This window comes from Ptychodera flava (genome assembly GCF_041260155.1).
Source record: "Ptychodera flava strain L36383 chromosome 23 unlocalized genomic scaffold, AS_Pfla_20210202 Scaffold_24__1_contigs__length_23054250_pilon, whole genome shotgun sequence".
Taxonomy (NCBI): domain Eukaryota; kingdom Metazoa; phylum Hemichordata; class Enteropneusta; family Ptychoderidae; genus Ptychodera; species Ptychodera flava.
In genome coordinates, this window is record NW_027248278.1 from 18,759,260 (window position 1) to 18,769,465 (window position 10,206).

At 38.5% G+C, this 10,206-nt stretch overlaps 1 long non-coding RNA gene across 1 annotated transcript; it reads left to right on the forward strand.

The window, feature by feature from the left end:
- Positions 1-177: 177 nt before the first annotated feature.
- Positions 178-2,323, forward strand: LOC139124493 (uncharacterized). Its single transcript, XR_011549929.1, has 3 exons — positions 178-317; positions 669-747; positions 1,187-2,323. It is a non-coding gene; the product is annotated as an uncharacterized lncRNA (long non-coding RNA).
- The last annotated feature ends 7,883 nt before the right edge of the window (positions 2,324-10,206 follow it).

Genomic DNA, 10,206 nt, shown 5'->3' on the forward strand with positions numbered 1-10,206 from the left:
GTGGTATTTATCTCCAAATCATTCACGCAGGCGACAAAAAGATCATCAATACACAACACTTTACATTTTGTTGACAAAACTAAAATAAGTTTGTTTTTCAATGTAATTTTTATCGATAAAAACCATACAGTAACGCCTCCAAACATTGTGTTCAGTCGTGATACTCCATCATTTCACAGGTATATGATGTGGTGTTTGAATGATTCAATCATATCGTCTGGGGGAGATAGACTTGTTACGAAGGTCAGCGAGTCACCGATTGGCAGCGGTCTTGCAGTGGATTTTGTCATAGAGCATTTTGATGATATTCTTGAGTCGTAAGTAAAACCAAAAGACTTTTTTTTCTGATAGAGATTCAAAAACAGACCAATTCTATGCACATCAAACGGACGTACGTATGTATGTATGTATGTATGTATGTATGTATGTATGTATGTATGTATGTATGTATGTATGTATGTATGTATGTATGTATGTATTTATCAGACTATGTATCAGACTATGTACGTAATTTTGTATCTATATATCTCTGTATGTACTTTACTTGAGATGCGTGGTCAATTATCACGTGTGTGCAAGGTTGTTACGTTTGTCCTGTTTGTTTAGTCTATTTGTCTTTGCCCTTATGAAGTTTGTCATTATTTTGAGTTTTTGGATTTTTTTTACAGAACAAGAGGCAACGTATGGGCTTTGACACGTATTTGGAAGACACTTAGATCTGTTAATAGGAACTCACAGCTGCAGCAGGTAAACCATTTTCAAACAGTACGACCACGCACCTACGTAGTAAACTACATACCTGGATGCTTTATTTTCCTCAGTATGCTGAGGATGGACCACGTACTTAACTGTGCGAGACTTTACGAGATCTTGGGTGACTATCGTGTTTATCGGACATTTAATGACATTACACAGAACAAACCCAATCATTAACATTTTTAAGGAAAGGACAAAGGCCAATGATACAGACTATACTTGCGTCGTGTTGTCATTCAATATATAGTGCAGGCAACAATTCATAGAATGAATATCGAAGTCTCGAGAGATCTCGAGAGATTTCACAATCATAGTGAAATTGTCAAAGCACTATCAATGAGAACAATGCTACAAACGGCTCCATGACTTTAAATGAATAGAGAAACTAATGCCTTCTTTCCCATTGTTATTTCAAATAATCATCTTACAGTTCATGTCGATGAGGAATAAGCTGCCCCAAAGTGCTGGAGTGAAGAAAGCTTTCGACATAGCTGTTGATCACGTGAAAATAAACATCAATTGGTTGGAGAAATATGAGCGAGATATTGCGAGATTTCTCGATGAGAATTTTCCAAATGCGTAAAATTTTGTGATTTTTTAAAATGCAGACATGCAGGTTGGCTATATGGGAAAATGAGTATATTCTTGAGATTCATGGTCAATATTCGATAGATTACTTTCCAGAGGTGTAAGTCAGAGTCTGATGCGGCTGTACATTGCTAGGAATAATGTGCTGCTCTTGAACGAGGCTTTAATGATTGTAAGTGGATGAAAACATGATGATAACAACCGAACCATCCCTAACCCATCCTAACCTATCCCAGAAACGCATTCGTGTTTTGGTAAAATAAATATGAAAACAGTCGATGCGTAAGGATCGCTCAAGTTGACCATTAAAGGTATACAGTCACCTGTAATCTAAATATACCCATATATGGTCAAATGGGCGCTCCTTGGTATTGACAATGCCCATGTGAGGGCGCTGTTTTTAAAAAGCGGCCACCCGCTTAAAGTCTGTGATTGGTTAGATTTTCTCTTTCCATGGTAACTGTGGCAAAATTGGAACAGGTGACAGTATACCATTAATTAATAATAAAACAGAAGAATTTGCATAGGATGAATCAATATATTCAGTCCTTTAAGCATTTACACTTTTCGTTGATATATATGGTAAGGGTACAACTCTTCATTTGTAAGGTCTGACTATTGCAGAGGAATAGGGAAGAAGAGCGAAAGAGACGAACTACGCACCTTAATCAATTTCAGTACTGCCGATTAAAAAACTAGATTAAAGTATATATATATACTGTGATTTTTCAAGACCTTACCTAACAAATTGTTTTCAACTGAAATGTTACCCCGTGCTTTATTATATATATTCATGCAGTTGCATGACATAGTCATGTCTTTTAATGAGTAAACAAAAACTGTGGCACACATGTAGGAAACTGGCAACGTTTGCAATTATCATGCAATGATGTGATATCTCACTGTAGCTGAGCATGATTAGAGATTAGATTATGTGCATCTCAACTTACACTACTATATGACGTAACAACAATCTACAAGCATCATATATTTGTCTTGACATAGTGAATTGTAGTTTGTAGTTTTAGAATTATATATATATTTAAAGCTTCACAAAGGAAGTATTTGATAAGAACTGACATTTTTGTAACAACCTTTTAACGTAAGTGTAGTAGGTACGAAGTTTATGTTTTGAGGTGTTATGTCAAGTAAATATTTGTAATCATAAGATTATAATCATGAGATGACACTGTACATATTGTAATTGGGAGATGGTATAAAACTATTTCCCATGCTATAGTTGTAGATGGAAAGTGGATACTATTTAGCCAGAATTCATGTGCACTGTGATACATGTTGTTCTGCGGCATTATACTGAGTACGATCACGTGTACTATTGAAGACAGTTTTTTACATACAATTCTTCAAACTCTTAATTCATGTACCCCTCTCCCCTTCCACCCTCCCTGCAGTCTGTCTGTCTGTCTGTCTGTCTCTGTCAGCCTACCTTTCTCTCATTCTCTGTCTCACTCTTTCCTAAACTCTTAAACACACACAAACTCTGCAAAACTTCCTGAAATTTGCTGACTTCAGTCAATATCTGAAACCAACATATCTTCACCGTACTTTCTTTTTAAAATGTTCGTACATTTCAAGTCACAATTACTCATTCACAATGTGTCTGAACTTCAATTAGTCGTATTGGTCAGACTTAAATATGCAAATGACAATCATATACGCGATATGCCCTTGATGGTATTCATAAACAGTTACACCGACTAAGTTTGTGCACATATAATGTTAGTGTAGATGTAACACCTAAGTTTTCTTTTCTTTTAGTATAATTTTCATGCATCTTATATGTATATTCTGTCAACCATGAAGTTAAGAAATGAAATATATTTTGCGTATTTGTCTGAACTTAGCTATCATGTCTTGATTATTTCAATTTAATGTAGGCCCTTGGGCTTACCTGAGACTTTCATGTATGGGGTGTAAACAACTTTCTAGTTCAATAGTGATTAGCGCCTTTTGTATTATGTGACGTAGTGTTTTTGAACGCAGTGTTTTTGATATTTACCATTTAGATGTGTACATTCTCGCGACTCTTGGTTTAAATAATATGTAGTATCGCAAGGTATTGCATCGCGTGGAACGGTAGGTATGATGTGGTAATGTATGGTATGCCATACCTGGTATGGTATAGTATTGTGCGGTGTGGTGTGATGTGGTGTAGTGTGGCGTGGCGTGGCATGGCATGGCATGGCATGGCATAGTATGGTGTGGTGTGATGTGGTGTTGTGTGGTTTGGTGTGTTGTAGTGTGGCATGGCATGGCATAGTATGGTATGGTATGGTATGGTATAGTGTGGGGTGGTGTGATGTGGTGTTGTGTGGTTTGGTGTGGTGTAGTGTGGCATGGCATGGCATAGTGTGGTATGGTATGGTGTGATAAGGTGTGGTGAGGTATCGTATAGTCTTGTACTGTACAGTACATTAGGGTATGGCAGGCTTTTGTGTGACGTGGGAGATCATCACGTGTTTTGCGGTTTGGTTAGGTATGCTGTTTATATAGAATGGCATGGTACGGTTCGGTATGATTAGGTGTTGTGCTGCATTGTATGACAAGGAGTAGATTATTGTATGGTATGGTATTATTTGGTGTTTTGTGGTGTGATGTGGTATGTCTTGTGGTACTGTATGGTGTTGTGTTGCATGATGTAGTGTGGTATGGCGAGGTATGTTTGGTTGTGTTTAAGTGCGATATGGTAATATGATGTATGAGATATGTTGTATGATGTGATATGGTGACAACAGAGTATGCTCTCGAGAAATCAAATTTTAAAATGAGGCTAAATAAGTGACACAGAAAACTTGTGAAAAGTTAGAGGATCGTGCTAAAATTCAAGGTCAAGAATCTTACCGAAGATCACCATTTGTATCTGTGTATTCACTGATGTAGAGCCCTGCTAAACCCTGATACATAATTCCTTTAAATTCACCAATGACAATGACGTAATATTGATCATGGTGCAAGATTGATATCTTTAAAAATAAAGTTGTCTCCGTACCTCCAGAGGCTCCACTTAGCCGTCACGTCACGTGACAGGGATATCTTGTCCGGGATGATTGTTAAAACGCTGAATGATAAATTTTGTATTTTCTGAGCACGATTCAGTCACTCGAACCGAACCCAAGTATTCTTGGTCGTCAAGGTCAAATAGTGAGATCAAGGTCGTACATCTTCGCTACATCATTCGTCGGCAATCAAGGCCGGTGGAAAGGTGTGCTTAGGTGAAGAGTCGTTGATGGCGCTGTTCCTGAAACTTCACTACTTCCACTCCTTACGGGTTGAATAAAAGCAATGAGCATTACCACTGTGAGAACCAAGAGAATCACCAGCAAAACGAGCCAAAAAAACGTCCAATAGGAGATGAAAAACCCTTTGGTTCTTCAATTGGCATTGTCTCCGATCGATGCGTCGTCGAGCCGAAGGAGGGCGTCCGAGACGACGGTCGACCTCGCTCGGATCTGTCTTCAATAACTTGAGTGTGCACCGGCTTTTGCGGCGGTCTTGACGGGAAGATGTCCTCCGTAAGATCGGAAAAGCTCCCAGTTACTGGGGGTTGTCGTCGCTGTACTGATCCGCGTCATCTTGTGTGTATAGATACATTGCAGAAATAACTCGATCAAAGACCAAACTATCTTGAACACACTTTTCCAAGACGCTGACGCTTATAGCATACCATTACGGAGCTTGCGCAGGAATATGCATTTTACCAAGTGCAAATAAACACGATTGGAACTAATTTGGGATAATTGGATTGTGAAGTAATGTCGATTTAATCTGCAAATGTAATCTCATCTGCGTTCCTTTTTACATTACACACTTTTTTTTATGAGTAATTTGGGATATTGCAACATTCAGCTATATGGCACCTAACACTTTTGAGAAATTTGAAAAATATGAAAATCCAATTATCCAAAATTAGTTCCAATCGTGTTAATAAGACAATGACTTGAGAACAATTCTTTGAACTTTCGCACGAGGGTCTCACCACAGCAACAGATAACATTGTGATGCAGTGGGCAGCATGAGTATAAGAATGTACTTTTAATGGCTAGTGTAACGAGTAGATTTTGCGAGCTGTGTATATATGTATCATCTAGGAGTTCTTGTTTATCAATTACTGCATAGGTAGACAGTCCAGCGCGGAAACTTTCTCTCGAGTCACTTTTAAGCACACTGCACTTGAAGTTGAAGGTTTAGTTTTTTAAGTTCAGATATTTGTGTATTTTCATGTTTTCCTCAAGTTGGTGAATATGCATTTGATTGGTAGAGATCGAACTCTCTACTGTTGATGTAATGTCTATGCCATCCTCGACTAAGTCGATTGAACGAACACTTCTCACAATTGCAAGCTGTGCACGTATATAAGGGGCCGTCGATAATAAAAGCTGACGCACGACAAACGTAATTCTTTCGTTTAGGGGGAGGGGGTAAAAGCTCATTTCGTTTTGTGTGCGTCAAAATCGCATAAGGATTTTCTATTGTTTTCGAAGTGCGACTTTGCAGCGAGAACGCAAAATTACCTTCGCGTTCATCGAGAACAGAATGACCACAAAATACGGAGACAGAAAAGACAACGAAAAGACATGAATGTGAAATAAAAACTTGTATGCTTTTTCAACGTGAAACATGTATGTGAAACATTTTCCTACGTGCGAGATACATTAAACTGTTCTGTCGAAAAAATTGAAACGCGTAAAGTGGAGATTTATTAATTACTGTGCCCTTCCAGTATTTTTTCATGGGAGGGTGATCGGATAGGTGCGTGTGGTGGGTTTGTCAGAAACGGCATCATAATGAGGAAATTGATTTCGCATAAGAACTTTCTTTTTGAGGGGGGAGGGAGGGGGTTTCAAGTAAAACGAAGGAATTACCTTTCTTGTGCGTCAGCTTTTATTATCGACGGCCCCTAAGCAATACACTGTACGCAAAGATGTATGGCCGTGAGTTGAAAGTTATAATTTCAACGTAAACAGCAAATTGTTTGCCGACTATAAACTGTCCATAGGGGCAATAAGATCTCTGTGAGAAATGTTCTCTCACGAGAACATTTGATGTGATTGTTGCACTGAACATTTGACGATGCGCCCAATTTAAATAAGTGAGAAGACTTCAGATTTGCGCTTTGTTCCACGTTCCTGTTCGGCAGAGCTACGAGTGTTTCCGAAGATACCAGTGGAAGACCAGGATCCGAGATGGGTGCGCTTATGGCAGCTGCCTTGGAGTCGGACGCTGCATCGTGGTCGATTAAGTGTGTTCTCGCCTATGCTGACGCTCAGTATAATGATTTACAATTGCGTTCATTGATGAACAAGAGTTAGATTCGCGTGTGAATTCTACGCATTACTGAAATACCAGGTCAAGTCTGAGGTACCTCAGCAGTAATGTGATATTTTCATAAAAGCTGTTGAGTATTTGGAAAGAGTGTGAAACGAAGTTATTGTACTGAAAGTAAGTTTAACTCCTTATCTTTTGAGGTCGACCAGTACGATTATTGTTACAAATGAGTAATATTAGTAGCTCGGGTAAATTAGTAGTTTTTGAAGAACAATATTGCTATTTTGTATGTAGACGTTGTTGACTTGATGCAATTAGTAATACATGTAACATGGATGTTGTTTGTTCTACTGTGTGGTTGTTCGTCATTTCGTGCCTCATGACTTGTTACTATTCTAGAGAGCCTTAACGCCAGTACTGGACTAGTCAGCCATGCTAGAGAAATAAATTTGGCAGAGTTTTGGTGGGTTACATTCTACCGTTTTCATCGGTTACATTAAGAATAACACAGCGTCTTCGACTCGACGACTTTCACGCACTCTTTTCCAAACGTTTGGTCAAACTATTAATTTTGTGTATACTGTTGAACATCCTCCACGAATGAGACGTGCCGAACCCAGTAAAGTATAAAATTGCCACATTTGTTCGGTTTACAATTCGCACAAAAGCTTGTTACCCATCTACATTCCTTGAAATTCTCACAAATTTCCACAGAAAATTCCTACAATAAAATACATTCCTGCCATTGTCAGTTTTTGAGTGATTGATCTTTCAGAATTGATAATTGATTTGATGAGTATAGACTCGTTTTTAATGACATCTTATGTCAACGTCAATAATTTTGAATTGGTATCTTAGGACAATCCATCGTTACGTCACGGTCTTTGGTTGTTTTGTGAAAACGAGCCCCGCATTAAAGTTTTCGTTTTTTGTTATTACAATTAATAATGGATAACGAACTCAAGTATTTCAATATTGTATTTAAGAGTAGTACAATAAACTATTGTTTATACACGAAACCAGTGAGAATTCATTCTTAACAGATATAGATGAGATTGCATCGATCGTCAACCAACAACATCCGAACACAGGTATTTACGAGTTACCTCAGGCCAATACATGTTATATGGTGGTATAGTAGTGGTATAGGCGTGTCTGCCTTTGAGTGCAACAGTTTGACCTACAACTGTGGGCAATTTACTGAGCTTTAAAGACATACAACATTTATTCATACGTATTTGTTGGTCTCAGCTCATTCATAAAAGAAAAATAACACGTCAGATTGCCCCCCTCGAAATAATGTATGGGAAAACTGCATATTTGACCGACGACATGTTCGTGTCTGTGGTGTCAGAGATTGTCATGAATTTCTGAATAATACAGCATCACGGCCACTTTGTGTGTGTTGGCCGTATTTCCTGAATGCACATCTTGTCTGTATAGACATACAACCAAACACCCGCTGTCTATGATCAATGTTAAAATAATGTGTGATACATTCCAAAGTTAGATATCATAATTTAGGTAGAATGCGCCATAGGGATAGATATTCGGACTATCAAACTTTTTACAATTTTTTTCTGATTCACCACTTGTGAGGGCTCATTATAAAGCTCTTGGTTTAAAAAAACTTTTCACCGTCTTAGTTTTTCGAAAATCGAAAATTTTGTTTTTCCCCCGCAGAGTTGACACAGGAATCATGGTGACCATTTTGAATTTCAAATCTCGGTAGATCTTGGGTAATTTGTTTTCTCTAGTAACAAAATTTGCATGGTACCCCTCAGTTTTATTCTCAATTTTGAAAGTTAATGGTTGAAATACTCATTGAGGAGAGTCTGAGCAAAAATTGAAGTCTTGCACTTTCGAGGCGCATACTACCTTAATTCGTGCGGTTGTTGTGTAACATTCGTCACCAACGGTCAACCGAATTACTGCACAACAGTATTCAACAAGACGTGGAGCTGATCATCCTAATATGAAAGAGTGTATTGTACGCCATTGGTGAAGTGCCTCTAGATTCAAAACAAAAGCCACTTTAGGACACCGTGACACGTACAGGGCGCGAGACACACCCTGGCACTCGTCCAATGGATCCCTTGAAACCGTTTAAGAGTGATCGCGCAGATGCAGCCACAGAGGGTGGGCGCCTGGAAACAGTGAATATTACGGGACGGGCGTTCGTTTTTGTTTAGTGCACACAAAATTTATCGTTCTTGCGATGGTAGATGTATAATAATAAAATGATATTTACTTCTGTATTATTTATCAACACAATTTTTTTTATGTTTTACAAATGATTCGAAGTTAATTACAACTGACAGTATTGAGTTGTGTTGACGTATGAATTAATTTACTTTCTCTACTGGGTGTTTTTCCCTTTGTGGATGAGATTGTTCGGCACAGTGCAATGTTTTGCTCCATACTTACAACTTCTTCAGGTACATCTACAGTGATGTAAAAGTCGCAGTCAAAGCTGAGAATGATTGCAATTGATTCTGCCCTACTCATCCGGATGGGGGACCTGAGACAGAGCTTGCTGAGCCAAGTTTTGGTAACAATAGCATTGCGATGACCACCTCCAACTCATTCACAAAATTCCAAAGATCGTCCCTGAACAAAACGTGTTAAAGTAGTACGGGCCTCGATAATTTTGGAAACATACACTTACGCTAAAACATTCCGTTAGGAAATTTTGCGCCAATCACTTTCGAAATCGATGATAAAATCAGGGATGAAGGGTGCAAAATGTTGCACGAGAGAACAAATAACCATTATATTTACCAAGATTTCAAATTCAAAATGGCCGTGTCATCTATATGTAAGTGTATTTGGAATAACACTCTACATTTTTCAAAAAAAATTAATAACTAGTGAAAGGATGTTTCACTCAATGAATTCAAAATAATTCTCAACAAGTTGCAGACCAATAAAGTATTGAAAAAGTTTGAGAGGCCGAATATATGTCCTCCATCCGCATTTTTAGAATACCATGATGGGAAGGAAAGACGAAAGAGTGAAGATCATTTCCTATAAGTGAATGCTTGAAGCTGCGTAGGGGTAAGATTTGAAGATCCCTTTGGGCGGCAGGGCTTTGAAGGGTACAACCCTGCGTCGTCTGACGGCTTACTAGTCTAATGTGGGTTGTGATGGATGTGTTTTAGGGTAGTATGACGAAAGATGGGTGTTGCGCAAAAAAGGCGCGAAAATTCTTGCGAATTCTGCAACAGACCCTAGAAATTTTTTTTCTTTCACGACCGTCTAGCCACGACGCTTTCACCAGGCTTATTAAATTCTAATCCGAGGCTTACACGATGTTGAATTTTTCTTGATCAGCTTCAGGTGACTTGCACAATGTCGCAGTAGTAGATAAAAACCTGTACTCTCACGTGAGGAGGTTCAATCCTGGTTATTTGTTTTCCTGCCGCGGTCTCACTTAACTCAAACTCGTGTGAGTAGACAGTTCAGATTGAATATAACTAATGTTGACACTTTTCCTTTGTCCTTTGCAGTCAAATGACTGTACGGGGCTCTAGCTCAGGGCTAGAATAGAAACAAAAGCGAAACAAAGAAATGTTA